This window comes from Microtus oregoni, unplaced genomic scaffold (genome assembly GCF_018167655.1).
Source record: "Microtus oregoni isolate MIOR12 unplaced genomic scaffold, Mior012 000006F_ref0000085, whole genome shotgun sequence".
NCBI lineage: Eukaryota > Metazoa > Chordata > Mammalia > Rodentia > Cricetidae > Microtus > Microtus oregoni.
In genome coordinates, this window is record NW_024543065.1 from 34,015,733 (window position 1) to 34,037,802 (window position 22,070).

The window sequence follows — 22,070 nt, forward strand, 5'->3', positions numbered from 1 at the left end:
CTTCTTTCAAGCTTTCACACCTATGTACATTTATTGAACACTATGACTCATTTAGATTTGTCTTATTGCATATCTATAATTCTGTACTGTCTTAAAGAGCTTTTAAAATGCTAAACACTTCTTAAAACTTAAGGTGCAGCATTAATAGGGTATATACAGTACTGCCGGCTACCTGGCCCAGTCTAAAACTTAAGCTGTACCATTATTATGGCACTTTATGCTCAATCTGCACAGTCTAAATATGGTTGAGCTGCTTGCACCTCTGAGCCACACACACCATCCCAGTTCCAGGCACAAAACTGGGTCATGATGCCATCAAGCAAGTAGCAGCACACTGTTCACAATTCCCATCCAAATACTTGGTCTTTTGAAAGAGGTAGAGGTCTCAATGGCGGTGTGATCCAGAAAACATGCATTTAAAAACAGCACAGCTATTTTCCTTTTGCTATGGCTGAGTCAGGAAATCCTTTCTTAAAGGAGCTTCAGCATGCTGCCAGAAAACAGCAAGAAGTTGTGTTATACTTTGTATTTTTGAAGCTAGAATTCCTTTTTATGCCTTCTCAGGTTTTACATGCATTTAGTTCACCACATTAGAGCCAATCTGTTGGAGGGAGCTGCTTGTTGGTTTCTGGCTGCTCTGAAATAACCACATAGAAACTGTATTGATTAAGTCACTGTTTGGCCCATTAGCTCTAGCTTCTTATTGGATAAATCTTACATCTTAATATAACCCATTTCTCTTAATCTGTGTATCGCCACATAGCAGTGACTTACTGGCTAAAGGTTTGGCATGCCTGACTCTGGTGGCTCCATCATTACTCTCTGACTTTGCCCTTCTTTCTCCCGGCATACAGCCTAGCTTTCCTGACTTAGTTCAGCTCTTTCCTGCCATAGGCTCAAAGCAGTTTATTTATTTATTAACCAATAAAAGCAACACATAGACAGAAGGAGCTCCCATACCACACACACACACACACACACACACACACACACACACACACACACACATGCATATGTGTGTGTATTTAATTTTCAATTCTTTTCACAATCTGAGTGAGAAAAAAACCTCTTTTCCATAATTATTAAGGTTTCTGACTTTCTTTTTCACCTTCATTTCTTGAACAACAGTACTTCATTCCCCCATTGATCCATTTCTGTTATTCTTGACTAAGTCAGCATTGCAGTCTGCAACTTAAAAACCATCTTTTCCTCTATTGTTCAACTATTCAATTATTTATTCTCTATCTCATCTATAAGAAAGAGGGGTTCTTAGTCTCTTTATCCACATATATGATGTCTACTTTTCTTGAATGACTTGATTACCTAATATTCTTCAACCTACTTTATTTCTCAATTCCAAATATGTATTTTTCTATTTATCATCATATGTTGGGTACTGTCAACTCAATCATTGCTTTAGATTTCTATATTCTTATACTTAATTTAGCTCCAAGATTTAAATACGATACTTTATATTGATTACATGGTGATTTCAATTTCTAATACTAATTTTTCTCCAAATTCTAAAGTGTAGCACAAATATTTGTTGCCCATTTTTATTTCTGTCTCTATCATGTCTCTTATATGAACTTTTGTTATATATCTAATTTTCATTTGGTGGTTCTGTATCAGCAAATGGAACACCAAGTAATACAGTTGTTTAACTCAACAATTTACTTTTCCCCTTGTTGTAAAGATAATAAATATTCACCTAAAAATCATAAATCTTATTGTTTCAAAAAAAAAAATAAAGTTCTTGTAAGTTCATAAAAGAACCTCAGGTCTCACTATCCTTTCCAAGCTAGAGTTATGCCTCTGCAAATGGACTTCTTTGACATTTGTACATCTCAACATTAGTACTGTAGTGCTCCAGTAGAATATATTGTCTTTGCATCATCTAGGTAAACCTGATAAGCCCACATCTAATTGAAATTATGCTGGGAGCATGCAGTTGAGAATGCAGAGAAAATGAATTTGATTCAATGAGATTCTGGGCCAGGATATGGAGCAGGTTAATGAGCTAAAGGAGAATAGAAATAAGGCCCTGAGTGCTGGGAACATGGATGATGCCGTACAATGCTACTCGGAGTCAATTAAAGTAGATTCCCAGAAACATGTGCTTTATAACAATTGTTCCGCAGCCTATGACAAGAAAGGATACTACCAGAAGACCTACAAGGATGGCTGCAAGATTGTTGACCTAAATGGATTCTGACAGGAGCAATCAGTATTCAAGGAAAGCAACAGCCTTTGAGTTCATAAATCTATTTGAAGAAGTCAAAGAAACCTATAAAGCATTTAAAACATGAAGCAAATAACCTCCAATTCAAGGAGGTTTTGCAGAATATGGAGGCTAAGTTGTCAGAGAGAAAATGCATGGATTGTTCTAACTTGCCTAATCTATACCAAAAGTTGGAGAATGATGCCAGGACAAGAACTCTGTATCATGACCCAATCTACCTGGAACCCATAAAACAGCTAAGAAACAAACTTTCAGATGTGGGCATAAAAATACAAGATTCATAGACCATTCATTACCACTTTCAGTGTAATCCTTGTGGTTGATCTGGACAGTATGGATCAATAGAAAGAGGCAGCAACACCCCAAACCCCACCACCTCCCAATAAAAAGGCTAAACCTGACCCAATAGAAAAAGATATTCCAGAGAATATGAAAAAGGCACTGAAAGGAAAATAGATGGGAAATAATTCCTCGAAAAAAAAAATATTTGACATGGCTGCTGTGGGACATTGACCTTGTACCTGTAAAGATTTTATTTTAATAAAATATTGATTGGTCAGTAGTCAGGCAGGAAGTATAGGTGGAACAACCAAGTAGGAAGTATAGGTGGGGCAATGAGAATAGGAGAATTCTTGGAAGAGGAAAGACTCAACCCTCAGTCTTAACCAAGATGTAGAGGAAACAAGAAGAGAATGCCTTGTTGATTAAAGGTACCAAGCCATCTGGCTACTATAAACAAGAATTATGGGCTAATATAAGATGTAAGAATCAGTTAATAAGAAGCCTGAGCTAATAGGCCAACCAGTTTATAAATAATGTAGTTTTTGTGTGTTTCTTTGGAGCTGAACAGCAGTAGAGCTTGTAGAACAGAAACCTCCTTTCAAAGAATGGTGTATAATGTGGGACTAAATCCAATTAAAACCTGAAAGAGATTAGGGATACAAGGGTCATACCTAAATATAATAAAAGCAATATACGGCAAGCCGACAGCTAACATCAAATTAAACGGAGAGAAACTCAAAGCCATCCCACTTAACTCAGGAACATGACAAGACAGTCCACTCTCGCCATACCTCTTCAATATAGTGCTTGAAGTTCTAGCAATAGCAATAAGACAACATAATGGGATCAAGGGGATTCGAATTGGAAAGGAAGAAGTTAAACTTTCGTTATTTGCCTATGATATGATAGTCTATATAAGCGACCCCCAAAACTCCACCAAAGAACTTTTACAGCTGATAAACACCTTCAGTAACGTGGCAGGATACAAGATCAACTCCAAAAAATCAGTCGCCCTGTTATACACAAAGGATATGGAAGCAGAGAGGGAAATCAGAGAAGCTTCACCTTTCACGATAACCACAAACAGCATAAAATATCTTGGGGTAACTCTAACCAAGGAAGTAAAAGATCTATTTGACAAGAACTTTAAGGCATTGAAGAAAGAAATTGAAGAGGATACCAGAAAATGGAAGGACCTCCCCTGCTCTTGGATTGGGAGGATCAACAAAGTAAAAATGACAATTCTACCAAAGGCAATTTATAGATTCAATGCAATCCCCATCAAGGTCCCATCAAAATTCTTCAAAGATCTTGAGAGGACAATAATCAACTTTATATGGAAAAACAAAAAACCCAGGATAGCCAAAACAATCCTATACAATAAAGGATCTTCTGGAGGCATTACCAACCCTGACTTCAAACTCTATTACCGAGCTACAGTAATGAAAACAGTGTGGTACTGGCATAAAAACAGAGAAGTCGACCAATGGAATCGTATAGAAGACCCGGATTTTAACCCACAAACCTATGAACACCTCTAGTTCGATAAAGGAGCTAAAAGTATACAATGGAATAAAGAAAGCATCTTTAACAAATGGTGCTGGCATAACTGAATGTAAATAGACCCATATCTATCACGATGCACAAAACTCAAGTCCAAATGGATTAAAGACCTCGATATCAGTCCGAACACACTGAACCTGACAGAAGAGAAAGTGGGAAGTACCCTACAACAGATGGGCACAGGAGATCGCTTCCTAAGTGTAACCCAAGCAGCACAAACATTAAGGGCAACATTGAATAAATGGGACCTACTAAAACTGAGAAGCTTCTGTAAAGCAAAGGACACTCTCACTAAGACAAAAAGGCAGCCTACTGACTGGGAGAAGATCTTTACCAACCCCACAACAGACAAAGGCCTGATATCCAAAATATATAAAGAACTCAAGAAACTAGACTTTAAAATGCTAATTAACCCAATTAAAAAATGGGGCACTGAACTGAACAGAGAATTCTCAACAGAAGAAGTTCAAATGGCTAAAAGACACTTAAGGTCATGCTCAATCTCCTTAGCAATCAGGGAAATGCAAATCAAAACAATTTTGAGAAAACCTGAAAGGGTTTGATATGTAATTCTAGACGCAAATAAACAGAATTAAGCATGGCTTCTTGGTAACAGCATTTTCTCAGGTCTGCTATGTTTTCCAGAGGCAAGTGCACCTCATTTAGGAGCAGCTACCAATTTCAGCCTTAGCTAAAATAACTTTTCAGCCCTTTTAAGAGGTCACGCTACAAAACACTTAAATAGTATTTATAAATAGCTGAAAGCATGGATCTTTGTGGTGGCTGGAACCTTGAAAGATCATAGAGTTGTGGCAATAAACATGGCTCTGACCAGTACCTCTGCCATGATGCTAGACTCTCAAAAATCTAAGGAATGGGCTGGATCCAGCTGTCAAAGCCACAATTTTAATAATAACCTTATCACTTATCAAATTAAAGACTCATGTAGTCAGAAAAAGATAGAGATATAGTTAAGAGTGATTCAGATTTTTTTAAAAAGCTATTCATGGCTCACAGTATTTTGAAAAATGTATGTAGGCTTGGAAGAGAAAAGAAAAGGGATAAACTCCTTAAAATAAAAAAGAAAAAAAAGTGTAGTTAGATGTGCTGGCACACACCTTAAATCCCAACTCCTGGAAAGCAGAGGCAGACAGATCTCTGTGAGTTCAAGTGTGCTAGCACACACCTTAATCTCAACACTTGGGAGGCAGAGGCAGGTGGATCTCTGTGTGTTTAAGGACAACCTGGTCTACAGAGTGAGTGCCTGGACAACCAAAGATATACAGAGAAACCTAGTATCAAAAAACAAAAACTTAAAAATAAAAATAAAAGAAATAGAGTTTAAAATAAAGCCATGTAACGATTGAAAATACACATATAGTCTGGATACTGTAAGTTATCATGTCGTCTTTGAATGACTTGATGGATGTGGAAGGAATCACAGCTGCTAAATGATATTTGATTACAAATGCTGCTGGATTAATACAAGATAAATATTTTGAAAATGCTTTGGCTTCAGAATTTAATTCAAAAGACACGCTACTTTAGAGAAGATGGTTATTTTTATTTCCACAGGAAATAAGAGGCTGTGAATTCATTCTGGGTTAAGAAAAATCAAGTTTGATAAAGAAAAATTCCCTGAGAAACCTCTGATAGAAGTAGATGGCCCAGATGTCTGAGTTCTACATCCAGAACACCGTGAAGACTGAGATGATCAAGTCTCACAGAATATTCCAGTCAGGACTTGACCATAATTCTAAATCTTCTTTCGGGCCTCCTAAGTTTATTGGCACCAACAATCAGCAGGAAGTAGCCTGGAAAACTATGCCTACATTCCCCAAAATTGGATTATGGTTTATGGATGTTTGTCTTTGTTTAATGTGTTGGTTACAAGTTGTTATAGATACTGTCAGGAAGAAAGCTAAGCAAATGAGATTATAATCAGAGTCCTTGATTTGAAAAAGGGGGGAAGGGTGCTGTGGGACACTGAAATTGTACCCTGTAAAGATCTATCAGTTGTATTTTTTTAATAAAATGCTGACTGGCCAGTAGCCAAGCAGGAAGTGTAGGTGGGGCAACAAGAATAGGGGAATTGTGGGAAGAGGAAAGACTCAGTCTGTAGTGTGACCCAGATGCAGGGAAAGTAAAATGAGAATGCCATGCTGATAAAAAGTGCCAAGTCAAGTGGCTAAAAGAGACAAGAATTATGGGCTAACAAAATAGGTAAGAAGAATTAGTTGATAAGAAGCCTGAACTAATAGGCCAACAAGTTTATAATTAATGTAGACTTTTGTGTGTTTCTTTATGGCTGAATGACTGTGGAACTGTCAGGACAGAAACCTTTTGTCAACACATGGCCTTAAATCATTTGACAGGGCCAAGGAAATGGAAGCCACCAATATGACTTACATAACTAATCAGAAGCTGTTCACTTTGAGAAAAAAAAAACTACAACAAAAGCTGGGAGCTCAAGAAGGTGATTGAAGTGGGCAGAGAGAAACGAGAGGGTTAGCAACAGACTGCCAAAACTTATGCTCGAATTGGCAATTCCTATCAAAGAAGAATAGTACAAAAATGCTACCCATTTCTATTATAAATCTCTACCAGAGCACTAAATCCTAGACATGCTCAAGAAGTGCCAGCAGGCAGAGAACAACCTGAAGGAACAAAAGTAACTGTCCTACATCAATCCTGACTTGACTTTGGAGAAGCAAGGACAATGAATGCTTCCAGAATGGAGATGCTCCCAGGCCATGAAGTACAGAAGCCATTAAATGGACCCTAATAGATGCCAAACTGTATAGTAACTGAGCTGCCTGCTACATCAAACTCCTGAAGTTTCATCTGGCACTCGAGGACTGTGAGGATTGTATCCAGATGGAGCCAATCTTCATCAGGGTTATGCCCAGAAAGCAGTCTCTTGGGAAACCATGAAGGGCTATACATATGCTGAAATGACACAGAGGATCCAGAATCTGGTGATAACTTAGTTTTTTCCTGTTCCCTTTGCCCAAGTGGAAAGGTGAACTGGGAAGGTGGTGAGGAGCACTGTTCAGAGTTGGGAAAAGAATGGCTTATCTTTATAATTATATATACCTTCAAGGAAGACATTCATCCATTGCCACCTCAGGCCCTCTCACACAAGCTTGCTCTCTTCACTGCTGACCTAGACTGCCTTTGCCTGCCCTCCCTAAAACCCCTGTCACTGTCTCAGCTGCTCACCTATAGTTAATTATTTTTCATTTGGGGAAGTGGATGCATAAGGTAAGGGGAGATATTCTTCACAACCTAGGATCTCAGTTATTTTCACTTGTTGTTACCCCACGTCCTTCAATAACACAAACCAGTTAGGAATTGTTATATTTTTTTTAATATCTTATTCTGATTCTGCAGTCTAGCTCAACAACCCCATAAGATTTCAATTGATATCAGTTCTCCTCATGGCCAATAAAATGTCTATGATATTTCCCAAAGCTATTCTCTGAATACCCTATTTATTCTTGATAGTTTCTTAATATTCTTGCCATGTTTACTTATGCTATCCAAACAAGACAAAGGTGTTCTGTCACAGAGCTATTTCAAGGTGAATACAGGTTTTTTTTTTTTTTTGCCAAAGCTGCTTTCTTCACTGGACTGAAGCTCTGATTAAAAATGGTATCTGTAACATGTCTTCAAAATATCCATTATTCTGTTACCTACTTTTTCTTCAAGCTCAATGTGGCTAAAAGATTAGAAGTCATCATATTTCTTAAGTGGCTGTGTGTATAGTTTTAAAAATCCCATTATATTACAAGATCTGTAATAGTGAGGACTCCAGTTAATCTTTTTGAACTTCAAGGCTTTAAAACAATGGTAGTCACGGTAATGGCATAAATTATTCTACAATAAATATGTAATACTATGCTTTGATGAAAAGGGTGAATTTTTGAGGAGAGTTTCCTACCAGTAGGCTGCCCCAATACATACCCCTATCTGCTTGATCCTGCAACCTACAAGTCCTACCCCACCTGCAAACTCACCTATCCTCTTGCAACCTCAATAGAACTCTGAAACACAGCTTGCTACAATACAGAAAGGACCAAGAGGTAAGGGACCAGCCACCCAGTGCCCCACCTGTCTTGGCTGCTCTAGACAGCCAGTAGGAGTATTTTCTGCAGGTAGGTTGCCCCAATACCACAATCCCATCCATTCGACCCTGAAAACTACAAGTCCCATCCTGACCCCAAACTGGACTACACTCCTGCAACTTCAGTGGAACTCTGAAACACATCTTGCTACTACACAGAGAAGACTAAGAGAGGAACACTGAAACACAAGCTGTGACTTCACAGACTGGACCAAAAAGCAAAGCAGGAGAACAGACCAAGAGAGAAGGCAAAGAGAGACATCAGTGACTCCTTGAGACACATTTATAGTACACAGCAGACCAAGAACAGTTCCCAAAGACACAAACAACCACTGCAAGGATTGGGTCAAGATGCAAAGACACTGTCGGTATCAATTGAAAGAAGAGATGAGCAAGTACCAATGCACGAATTCATCCAACAACATAAAACATGGTAACACTAGAGCCCAGTGGTAATACATCATCCTAATCAAGAAGAAGAAGAAGAAAACAATTTTAAGCCTAACTTTATGAAGATGATGGAGACCTTTAAAGAAGTAATGATAAACTTCTCCCTTAATGAAATGTAAAAAAAGACAAAGAAAAAATGGAAGAAAATAACAAGTCTCTCAAAAAAGTCTGAGAAAATCAATAATTTAACAACAACTTTATTTGCAGAAAGCCTACAAACTTCATGGAAATTGAACAGTGAACTACTGAATAGACATAGGCTCTAGAAGGAAAGAGAAAAAGAAAGAAAGAAAGAAAGAAAGAAAGAAAGAAAGAAAGAAAGACAAGAATTGAACAAAAATGAAGGCAGTGCTAACATTAAAGTTCATAGCACTGTCTACATAAAGGAAGTGGAGAAACCTAACACTAGTGACTTAACAACACACCTGAATGCTCTAGAACAAGAAGAAAGCAGACTCACCCAGGTGGAGTAGAAGACAGGAAATAATCAAATTGAGGTCCAAAATCTAAACAATAGAAACAAAAAGCACAATAAAGAATCATTGAAACAACAAACTGGTTCTCTGAGAAAATTAACAAGCTAGACAAACCCTTGTCCAAACTAATCAATGGGCAGAGTAGAGAGAACGTCAAAATTAACAAAAATTAGAAATGAAAAAGGAGACATAACAATGGACACTGAGGAAATCCAGAGAATCATTAGGTCATACTACAGAAACCTATACTCCACAAAATTGGAAAATGTAAAAGAAATGAACAATTTTCTAGATAGATACAATATACCAAAATTAAATCTAGACAAGGTGAACAATGGAAACTGACCTCTAAACTACAAGGAAATAGAAGCTGTCATCAAACTAAAACCAGGAACAAGAAAACACTTTCCACTCTCTCCATATCTATTCAACATAGTACTTGAAATTCTGGTTGTAGCCACAAGACAACAAAATATATCATAACATATTAAGGATATCAGGCAGATTTAAAGTGAAAATGAATAAGTCAAACTTTCATTATTTGCAAATAATATGATAGTAAATATAAGTAACTCTTACAATTCTATCAGGGAACTCCTACAGCTGATAAATAGCTTTAGTAATGTGGCACAATACAAGAGTAATTCAAAGAAATCAGTAGATCTCCTATATACAAACAATAAAGGGACTGAAAAAGAAATCAAAGAAACACCACTTTTCACAATAGCCACTTAAATATCTTGGGGTAACACTCACTAAAGACATGAAAGACCTATTTAACAAAAACTTAAGTCTTTGAAAAAAAATTGAAAAAAAAATACCAGAAAATGGAAAGATCTCCCATATTCTTTGATAGGCAGTGTCAACATAATAAAAATGGAAATCCCACCAAAAGCAATCTATACACTCAATCAAAATCCCAACACAGCACTTCAGAGACCTTGAAAGAAAAATAATAAGCTTCATATAAATAAACAAAAAACACAGGATAGCAAAACAATCCTTTACAATAAAGGAACTTATGGAGGTATCACTATCCTTGACATCAAGCTATATTAAAGAGCTACAGTAATGAAAACAACTTGTTGTTGGCATAAAAACATAGAGGTTAACCAATGGAATTGAATCAAAGACCTGGATATTCATCCACACACCAATGAATACCAGAAGAATGAAAATAGATCCATACCTATCATCATGCACACAACTCAAGTCCAAATGGATTAAAGACCTCAATATATGTCTGATCATACTGAACCTGATTGAAAAGAAAGTGGTAAGTCGTCTTCAATGTCTGGGCACAGGAGACTGCTTACTAAATATAACCTCATTAGTATAGACACTGAGAGAAACAATAAATAAATTGGACTTCCTGAAACTCAGAAGCTTCTGTAAAGCATAGGGCACAGTCAATAAGACAAGAAGATGACAACTGAATGGGAAAAATTCTTCACCAACTCCACATCAGACAAAGTACTGATCTTTTTCTATTTATTAAAAAATTTCCACCTCCTCACCTCCTTCCATTTCCCTCCCACTCCCGCAATTCCCCTCCCCCTCCCTCTCCAGTCCTATCAGCAGTCAGGTTCCCTGCCCTGTGGGAAGTCCAAGGTCTTCCCCCCTCCAACCACTTCTAGGAAGGTGAGCATCCAAACAGACTAGGCTCTCACCAAGACAGTCCATGCAGCAGAATCAAAACCCAGTGCCATTGTCCTTGGCTTCTCAGTCAGCCTGCATTGTCAGCCACATTCAGAGAGTCTAGTTTGATCACATGCTCCATCAGTCCCAGTCCAGCTGGCCTTGGTGAGCTCCCATTAGATCAGTCCCACTGTCTCAGTGGGTGGGCACACCCCTAATGGTCCTGACTTCCTTGCTCATGTTCTTCCTCCCTCTGTTCTTCATTTGGACCTTGGGATCTCATTCCAGTGTTCCAGTGTGGGTCTCTGTCTCTATCTCTATCCATTGCCAGATGAAGGTTCTATGGTGATATGCAAGATATTCATCAGTGTGGCTATAGGATAAGGCCAGTTCAGGAACCCTCTGCTCTGCTGCCCAAGGAACAAACTGGGGACATTTTCTTGGGAACCTGGAAACCCCTCTAGAGTCAAGTGTCTTGTCAACCCTAAAATGGCTTCCTTAATTAAGATATCTACTTCCCTGCTCCCATATCCACCCTTCCTCCATCCCAACCATCCCATTCCCCCAAGCTCTCCCCATCCTCCCATTCTCCCTTCTCTCTCCCATTCTCCCCTTAGCCACCCCCCAACCCCCAAGCTCTCAATTTGTGCCTGGTAATCTTGTCTACTTCCAATATTCAGGAGGATAACTATATGTTTTTCTTTGGGTTCACCTTCTTATCTAGCTTCTCTAGGATCGTGAATTATAGGCTCAATGTCCTTTGTTTATGGCTAGAATCCACATATGAATGAGTACACACCATATTCATCTTTTTGGGTCTGGGTTATCTCACTCAGTAAAGTGTTTTCTATTTCCATCCATTTTCATGCAAAATTCAACATGTCATTGTTTTTACTGCTGAGTAACACTCTAAAGTGTATGTATGCCACACCTTCTTTATCCATTCTTCTACTGAGGAGCATCTAGGCTGTTTCCAGGTTCTGGCTATTACAAATAGTGCAATGAAGAGAATGAGGGACGTAGTTTACAACACATGGGCATGGGAGACCACTTCCTACGTAGAACCCCTGTAGCACAGACAGTAGAGCAATAATGAATAAATGGGACCTCCTGAAACTAAGATGCTCCTGTAAAGCAAAGGTTACTGTCATTAAGATTAAAAGGCCACCTACTGATTGGAAGAAGATCTTCACCAACCCCGCAATGGACAAAGGTCTGATCTCCAAAATATATAAAGAACTCAAGAAACTGGACATTAAAACTCTAATTAACTCAATTAAAAAATTGGGTACTGAACTGAAAAGAGAATCCTCAACAGAAGAAGTTCAAATGTCCAAAAGACACTTAAGGTCATGTTCAACCTCCTTAGTGATCAGAGAAATGCAAATCAAAACAACTTTGAGATACCATCTTACACCTGTCAAAATAGCTAAAATCAAAAACACCAATGATAGCCTATGCTGGAGAGGATGTGGAGTAAGGGGAACACTCCTCTATTGTTGGTGGGAATGCAAACTTGTGCAACCACTTTGGAAATCAGTGTGGCTGTTTCTCAGGATACTGGGAGTCAATCTACTTCAGGACCCAGCAATACCACTCTTGGGAATATACCCAAGAGATGCCCAATCGTACTACAAAAGCATTTATTCAACTATGTTCAAAGTACTGATCTTCAAACTATATAAAGAATCAGGAAATTAGACATCAAAATTCCAAATAAGTGAATTTAAAAATGCAGTACAGAACTAAAGAGAGAATTCTTAACAGAAGAATCTCAAATGAGTGAAAGACACTTAAGGAAATGTTTAACATCCTTAGCCATCATGGAAATGCAAATCAAAACTACTCTGAGATACCCTTTTATACCAATTAGAATGGCTAAGATCAAAAACACCAGTGATAACTTGCTGGGGAGGATGTAGGGTAAGGGGAACTTTCATCTATTGCTAGTGGGAATGAAAACTTGTACAACCACTTTGGAAATCAGTATGGCAGTTTCTCAGAAAATTGGGAATCGACCTACCTAATTATGCAGCAATACCACTCTTGAGCATATATCCAAAAGATACTAAATTATACTACAAAGACATTTGCTCAGCTATATTAATAGCAACATTATTTTTAATAATCAGATCCTAAAAAACAACTTAGATGTCCCCTCAATCAAAGAATGGATAAAGAAAATATGGCACTTTTACACAATGGAGTAATTGATTAGTAATTCAGTAGTAAAATAAAAAAAAAACAGTGACATCTTGAAATTTGCATGAAATTTGATGAAACTGGAAAACAAAATCCTGCATGAGATAATGTAGACCCAAAAAGATAAATATGGTACATGCTCACTCATAAGCAGATACTTGTTTTAAGAAGGCCACTTGTTAGTTTGTGGCTATCCAGACTCCAAAAATAACCACTATATTGTTTGCAAAAGTGTTTGGCCAATAGCTTAAGTGTATTTCTGGATAATTTTTACATCTTAATTTAGCCCATTTCCATTAATCTGTATAGCGTAGATGGCTGTGGCTTACCAGGTAAATTTACAGTGTCTGTCTCTGGTGGGGCTGCATCACTTCTTTCTGGACTCCATCCTCTTTCTCCCAGCATTCAGTTTAGTTCACTTAGCCTAGCTCTGTTCTTTCCTGCCCTTTTATAGACTAACGCAGTGTCTTTATTAGCCAATGGTATTCACGGCATACAGACAGGAATCTCACATCAGATACTAGCTTTAAACAAAGGATAATGAGCCTATAGTTCATGATCGCAGAGAAGCTAAGTAACAAGGTGAGCCCTAAGAAAAACATATTTAGATCCACCTGGAAAGTCAAAATATACAAGATCCCCTGACAAAATTGGGACCATGAGGGTGGGAGGAGAAGGAAAGGTGGAAGAAAAGAAGAGTAGAGAAGGAGACAGGGGAAGAGAACTTGAGAGAATAGGATGGATAGTTGAGATGGAGGAAGGACAGAGATGAGAGCAAGGAAAGAAATATCTTGATTAAGGGAACCATTATAGGATTATCAAGAAACCTGTCTCTAGTGAAATTCCCAGGAATCTACAGAATGACCCCAGCTAAGGCCCTAAGTGTTAGAGGAGTGGGTGCTAAAACTGGTCTTGCCCTGAAGACAACAGATGAATATGTTAAATATCACTATAAAATTACCATCCAGCAACTAATGGAAAAAGAGGTGGTGACCTGCATTGAAGCACAGGACTGAGCTCCCAAAGTCCTGCTGAAGAGTGAGAGGGGTGAGAATATGAGCAAAGAGGTCAAGACCATGATGGATACACCCCTTGAAACAGTCTACCTGAGCTAATGGGAGCTCACCAACTTCTACCAGACTGGGAAAGAACAGGCATAGGTCCAAACTAGGCCCTTTGAATGTGCTTGACAGTTAGTTTCATGCCTGGGGCAGACTGAGGGGCCAATGATAGTGGCACCAGGATTTATCCATACTGCTTGTACTAGATTTTTGGGAACCTATTCTCTTTGGATGGATACCATTTTCAGCCTAGATATAGTAGGGTGGGCCTTAGACATTTTCCAAAGCAATGTGCCTTACTCCCTCTGTGGAGTGGATGGGGATGTGGTGGGGGGATTAGTGGAAGGAATGGAAGAAGGGAGGGAGTGGGAATTTGGATTGGTATTTATAATGAAAAATGATAGTTGGTTTTTCTTTTTAAATAAATAAAACCAAAAAGGTTGAATTTCCAATCATACTAACTTATAAAAATGAAAGTGAAAGAAGATAATAATAATAATGCTACATTAGAAATTGAAGGATGCAGTTAATAGTATATCAAGGATATAGACTTTGAATATTAGAAAACTAATAAAGTTATTTAAGACGTATGTATATATGTCTTAAACAAATATTTATATGATATTTATTATAGCATTTCAGGAGATTTGCTTAGTTTAGGATTATTTAGCTCTGTCTCATTTATATTCTTTTATTTTGAAGAAATAGTACCACTGCTTTAATTCAGTCTCAAAAGGTTGCCATGACTACTTTCATTGATGCAGCTCATTAACCCATGGAAGGAAATTCTGAACACATTTATTCTAAATTCTAAAGCTATGCTGTCTTGAAGGCATAGCCTATAATAATTCATCTCATGAAAATTTGAATTTATCCATTTATTATCTAGTCCAGTTGAAAAATAACAAAGGACTGAATGCTGAGGGAGCAGGTCCAAGCCAGGAACATTTGCACAAAGAGTCCTGAGCCAGCTCAAGGGCAGGTTGAGCCATCAACCTTTGCCAGAACAGGCTCAAGGCAACAGCCTTCACAGGATCAGGTACAAGGAGCAACCACTGAGGGAGCAGGCCTGAGCCAGAGACCTCTGCAGGGTTAGGTACTAGTCAGGAATCTCCAAGGGAATAGACTTAAGCCAGAGACTTCTATGGGACTGTGCCCAAGCCATGGACTTCTGAAGGAACAGACCCAAGTCAAGGACATCTATGGGAACAGGACTAAGGCAGCAATCTCCACTGGGACAGGCCAGAGACAGCGACCTCCAGAGGCGCAGGTACAAAGGACTGACTGCCAAAAGAGCATGCCTCGGCCAGAGAACTATTCAGGACCAAGCATGAGTAAGGGACCTCTAAGGGAGCAGGCCTGAGCCTGGGACCTCAGCAGGAGTAACCGCAAGCAAGCAACATCTGTAGCAACAGGCACAAATGACTTCTGGGATATCAGAGCAACACCAGGGAGCACCAAGTGACTTCAAGGAATGCCTAGTGACTTCCAAGTGATTGGAACCATGGCCCTGACTGCACCATAAGGAGCAACCGTATGAGCCTTAGATCCACTGGCACCTGGAAGACTGATCACCAGAGACACAGATCCAACAATTCCAATCAGATGAAAAGATGGATAGACAAGGTAAGAACACATTCAACAACAAAAGAACAACACAACACAAACAAAAACTGGTGGCTCTACAACAGTGAGATTAAACATTGAAATATAGATGAAGCAGATGAAAATGACATAGAAAATAATTTTAGGAAATATTTGAGGCCCTTAAAGAGAAAATGAAAAATTCTCTAGAAGAAAGGGAAGAAAAGATAACAAAAAAATTGGAAGAAATCAAAAAATCCTCTTCAAAAAAACAAGCAAAAAAAATCAATGAAATAAATGTTGGAGACTTGAAAAACAACCTAGAAACAATAAAGAAAACATAAACTGGGGGAAATCTGGAAATGGAAAATATGAGAAAACAATCAGAAACCACAAATACAAGTATAAATAGCAGAATACAAGAGATGGAAGAGAGCATCTAAAGTGCTAGAGATACAATACAGAAAATAGACTCATCAAAGAAAATATAATATCTAAAACAGAAAATATCAAGGAAATATGGGACACTATGAAAAGGCCTAACTTAAGAATAATATGGCTAGAAGAAGGAGGTGTCAAAGTTAGAAGCACAAAAAATATTTTTAACAAAATCACAGAATAAAATTTTCTAACCTAAGGAAAGATATGCATATGAAGATACAAGAAGCTTGCAGAACACCCAACAGATTATGACCCCTTGCCATATAATAATCGAAACACTAAGTATGTAAAATAAAGAAAGAATATTGAGAGCTGCAAAAGAAAACACATAAAGGCAGACCTTTCAGAATTACACCTCACTTCTCAATGGAAACAATGAAAGCCAGAAGGTCCTGGTCAAATGTTATGCAGACACTGAGAGACCATGCTTGCCAGTCTAGAATACAATACTCAGCAATATCATAGACAGACAAAAAAGATATTTCATGACAGAATAATATTTAATCAATACCTAGCCACAAGCCCAGCCCTACACAGAGTACTAGAAGGAAAACTCCAACTAAGGAAAGTTAGTTAGCTACATCCACCAAAACACAGACAATAGATGACCTCATAGCAGCAAAACCCAAAGACAGGATAAACACATATTAAAGCATCACCAACAATGAAAACTAAAATAACAGGAACTATCAATTACTGGTCATTAATATCCCTTAATATAAATCAACTCACCTGTAAAAAGACACAGGGTAACAGACTGTATATGAAAACAAAATCCCTCTGCTAAATAAAAGAAATACATCTCGACCTCAAAGACAGACATCCCACAGATCAAAGTTTTAGAAAAAAAAATTCCAATCAAATCAGCCAAATAAACAAGCTTGTAGCTATGCTTATATTTAATAAAATAGACTTCAAACTTAATTTGATTAATTAAAATTAATCAAAAGAGACAAAGAAGTTCATTTCATATTAGTCACAGAAAAAAATCATAAGGAGGAAATCTCAATAATGAATGCCTGTTCCTCAGTGCAGGGTTACCCTCATATGTAAAAGAAACACTACTAAAATTAACTCACACATTAAACCCCACACACTAATAGAGACTTAAACACCTGAATCTCACTGCTGGACAGAGAAATAAGGGAAATAACACACACACACACACACACACACACACACACACAGATACATTAAGGTAGAGGTCAGGCCCAAATATGAACTAAAATTCAGGAATTCATTGTTAAAAAAACAACAATGCAATCTTTAGCTTAAGAAGAAAATCAGACAGAATGAAATCAGCAGATCATAGGCTTCTCACACTCCTCCCATAAACACTTACCCTCAGAAGCTGTTTCTTACTTAGCTATTTGAGAGTTTTCAGTTTCAAACAATATATTTTGATCATATCTGAAGAAACAGAAACAGGAGGCTTGTGACATCTTTAATCTTTAAGAAACTCCTCCAAAGCATGAAGCACAGAAGATCTTACCTTAAGTGTGAAAACAAACTAGGGAGCAATCACAACCCACTTGCTGAAGACTGCTACGAAAGAAAGGGATAGTAGACATCATTATTCTTGAGAGTGGATGAATAGTCGCCCAAACATGAGGACAAACCTGCCTAAATATAGATCACAAATTGCAGAAAAATAGATAGGATTCGGGTTTCAGTAACATGACAAATTTTCCAATGGTAAGCTATATTACAAATTCTCCTAATAACTGAGAGAATTGACAGTAGAGGATATGACTGCAATATAAGAAATTAATTTAGTGCTTTTAATCTAAAAGATTTTGGTAAAGAACACACTGCAAAACACAATTAATTCTTTTAATATTTAACTCTTTTCAAGCAATATTAGATTATATGAGAACACATGCCTTAATACGACATTTGGTTTTAAATAGTTGAATTAAATTGATTGGTATGTTTAAATATTCACATATTTTTTATTTTTCAAAAATTTAGTTAGATATTTCTAACGGTCTTAGTGAATGTGTGTTTTGCGTGTGTCTGTGTGTGTGTGTATATGTGTATTAAAGAGATTGAAGAACAAAAAAAACAAAGATATTTACCTTCACATTATTCCTAAAATTTGAACATTTGGTGTTAAAGATGCTTTATTTACATAAAAGGTAAGAAATACCTATTGGAGGAACTTGAGAGCATTGAGAAAATTTTTTCTCACTGGGGTATATCATAATTCTAAAATTTATCTTTGTTTCTGAATATACACATTTAATATATATATATAATATATATAATAAAGTGTATTTGATATATACAATAGTTACAGCCTATAAGTTAGAAATAAAGAAATACCTCACTTAGCTCAAAAAACTTTTCACCATTAAATCTACTAGCATAGTATATTGTTAGTGTGAAGAGAATCATTTACAGAGTGAGAAAGCAATCTTCATGAAAAGAAATAAAAGAAGGAAACAGTAGAGATTGTGAGATGTAGAAGATGATGCAGGACATATTTTTGATGTTATTTTGTTTATATTCAGAAACAATAATATATTTTAGATTTATAGCATAAGAAGGAGAATAGTAATTTTTTTTTTTAGTCTTCTCAAATTCCTGGCACATTACTCTTTAAGATTCTAGGATAATAAATCAATATTTCCAGGCATTCATGGGAATTCACAATTCTGATTATTTTAAACATAATTCAAGCAGCCTTCATATTAATACTTGAGTTTCTAAAATTCTGGCTAGATGGGCATGAAGGACAGAACTATCAAGATGGGTAGCTGGACACAGATGCTATGAATGGGGAGGGTGGAAGGAATAAGTACCTGAAAAGTAGGAAGGAGTGTTAAATACCACTAAGTATATTGAAAAATGCACAGCAAGTCACTTTATTCCATGTTTATTTCAAACTTCATTATATATACATATTACCTTTTGGTATTTAAAAAAATGTTATGATATACCTCTATGTGCACTTGTTTGTAAATGTCCATTTGAACAGATCTGCAAGAGAGAGAACATTTTTTATTGCAACTAGGTGATCTCACTTAATATGTACATTCTTATTCTACCCATCTATTTCAATTGAATGGTAGGATTCAATTTTTCTTAATAGCTGATTAATATGGTATTTTCTATGGACAAATTTTATTTATTTATGAATCTAGTGTTGGACAACTGCATTCATTTCATTTTTAGAGTGAGTAGAACATTCTAAAAAAATAAAGGTGTAAATACCTCCATACTGAGGTATGGCATTCACTATTTATATGTGAGGAGAGAGAGACTTGGGTCATAAGGTATAATACCTTTAATTTTTTGAGCAGCCCCTTTGCTGATTTCTATAATGATCATGTTCATCTGCATGCCACATCAGTGAATAAGGTTTTCTCCATTTCCCCAGATTTACCAACAGTTGGATTTTTTTAACGATAGTCATTTTATTCTCTAAAGGTTTATTTTTGAAATATATGAAGACAATTTTTATATTGAATTTGAATCCTACTTCTCTACTAGTATAGTTTATTCGATCTAGGGTTTTTAGTAGTTTCTACAGTATCTTTTATTTATGGAGTTATGTCATCTGCAAATAACAATATGAGTTTAACACATTTCTGCATTACTGCTGGTCCTCTGTGTACATTTTTTGTATATCATTAAGTTTATTAATGTGTTGCATTAAATTTATTGATTTGCACATCATTGATAATATTTATTAATACATACTCAACTGTTTTGCCTTTTGGGTAAGAAGTATGCTTGCTCATAATGTGTGGTCATCTTAATAAACTTATAAAAATTCAGTTTCCAAGAATTTATTGAAAATATTGCATGTATGTTTATACAAGTAATTGAACTTTAATTGGCTTTCTCTGTGTGTCTTAACCCAGATTTTGTATTATAATAATACTGGCTTCATTGAATGAACATGGTAGTGTCCTTCCACTTCCTATTTTAGAACAAGATAAGATTTGGTATAAAAATCTTTGTTGAAAGTCAAATCTAAGGAACCAGAGAGCTGTTTCAACAGGAAAGAGAACTTGTTGCTACTGCAGAGCACACTGCTTTGGTTTTCAGAAACTACAAGATGGTTCATAATCATCTGTACTTTCAGTTCCAGGGCATCTGATACCCACATCTGACTGTCATGAATATCTGGTATGCACATGGTGTACAGTTGTTACCTCCTGAACCAAACTCTACTAACCTAATATTACTAAGTCCTGTAGTTTTGGTGGATTCTAGAAGCAAAACATATTATCCTGGCCATTCAGATTGTGGGTGGAACCTAGTTTATTTTGGTTGTATAGATGAAGTCTCTATTACTACCTTGACTATCTGATGAAGATGGATCACCCAACTGGCATAGGAAGTCCTTCTGTATTTGTGCTGATTTCATTGGTTGAATAAAGAAGCTGCCTTGGATTTTTGATAGGGCAGCCCTTAGGTGGGTGGAGTACAGAGAACAGAATTCTGGGAGGAAGAAGTCAGTGTGGCAGACACCATGGCACTCTTCTCCGAGACAGACACTGGTTAGACTCATGCCGGTAATCCACAGTGAAGTGTCAATACAGATTATTAGAAATGAGTTAGATCAATATGTGAGAGTTAGCCAATAAGGGGCTAGAGATAATGGGCCCAGCAGTAATTTAACTAATACAATTTCTGTGTGGTTATTTGGGGGGGGGGGGGTGTTAGGTAGCCTGGTGGCCGGGAGCCAGGTGGCAGGGTGAAAAGCAGGATCACTCCTCTCCTACTACAGATGAAGGAGAAAGTCACAAACACTCCCACACCAGTTTGGAATTATGATTAATAGAATGGTTATTTATTTAAAGGGAAAAAACTTACAAAACACCATCCCAGACAACAGCCCTCTGTGTGATTAGGAAAGGAGTCTAGTAGTCAGAAGTGGAGCAGGAAGCAAGAGAGTGAGAGGAGGGCTGTCACTGCTTTTTTTAAGGAGAGAGAGAAAACGCCCCAGTGGGCTGATATCTCAGCGGCTATTGGCTGAAGGAGCAGAAGGAGCTCCCCCGCAGCACCCAACTTCTTCAGTGTAATGTATTTTCTTTTTTTTTAAAAAAAATAAAAATATTCATTTTAAGTATCAACTGCAGTGTTGCCTCCCTCCCTTACTCTAACCCTCCCAGTTACCTCACAAACCAACCCCCATAAACTTTTAAAAGGTAAGGCCTCCCATGAGGAGTCAACAAGACCTTGCTCATTAAGAAAAAGCAGGACTACTTCTCCCCCCCCACCCCCAACCCTGTATCAAAGCATCCCAACATAGGGAATGGGATCCAAAAAGCCAGTTCATAAACCAGGTGTAGATTCTGATCCCATTGCCAGGGAACCCTCAGCCAGAACAAACTATACAACTGTCACTCACATTCAGAGGGCTTGTTCAGTATCATGCAGTCTCCCCAGTTGTCTGTCTAGAGTATGCAAGTTCACCCGTACTCAGCTCAGGTGTCTCTGTGGATATCCCAGGCATGATCTTGACCCCGAACTGCTCATGTAATTCCTCCTCTCTCTCATAAACTGGATTCCCAGAACTTGGCCTGATGTTTCGCTGTGGATCTCTGCATCTTCTTCATTTAGTTATGGGATGAAGGGTTTTGATGCCACTTAGGGTATTCAACAAAATGGTCATAGAAGAAGGCCAGTTCTGCACCCTCTTCACTATTACTAGGAATCTTAAATGTAGTAGTCTTTGTGGATTTCTCAGAATTTCCCTAGCATTAGGCTTCTCCCCATTCCCATAATGGTTCCATCTATCAGAATCTCTTTCTTAGACCTCCCACACCATCCCTTCCCAAACTCAACCATTCTGTTCTTTCATGTTCTCATCCCCCTTCTCTCCCATCTACTGCCCCCATGCCCCAGGTTACCTAGGATATTACAATTATTTCCCCTTCCAAAGGTGATCAATGTGTCCCTCTTAGGATATTCGTTATTACCTAGTTTCTTTGGAACTGCAGATTTTAGTTTGATTATTTTTTGCTTTACATCTAGTATCTACTTATGAG

At 37.5% G+C, this 22,070-nt stretch overlaps 1 pseudogene; it reads left to right on the forward strand.

The window, feature by feature from the left end:
- Positions 1–2,002: 2,002 nt before the first annotated feature.
- Positions 2,003–7,077, forward strand: LOC121449754 (annotated as a pseudogene).
- Positions 7,078–22,070: the final 14,993 nt, after the last annotated feature.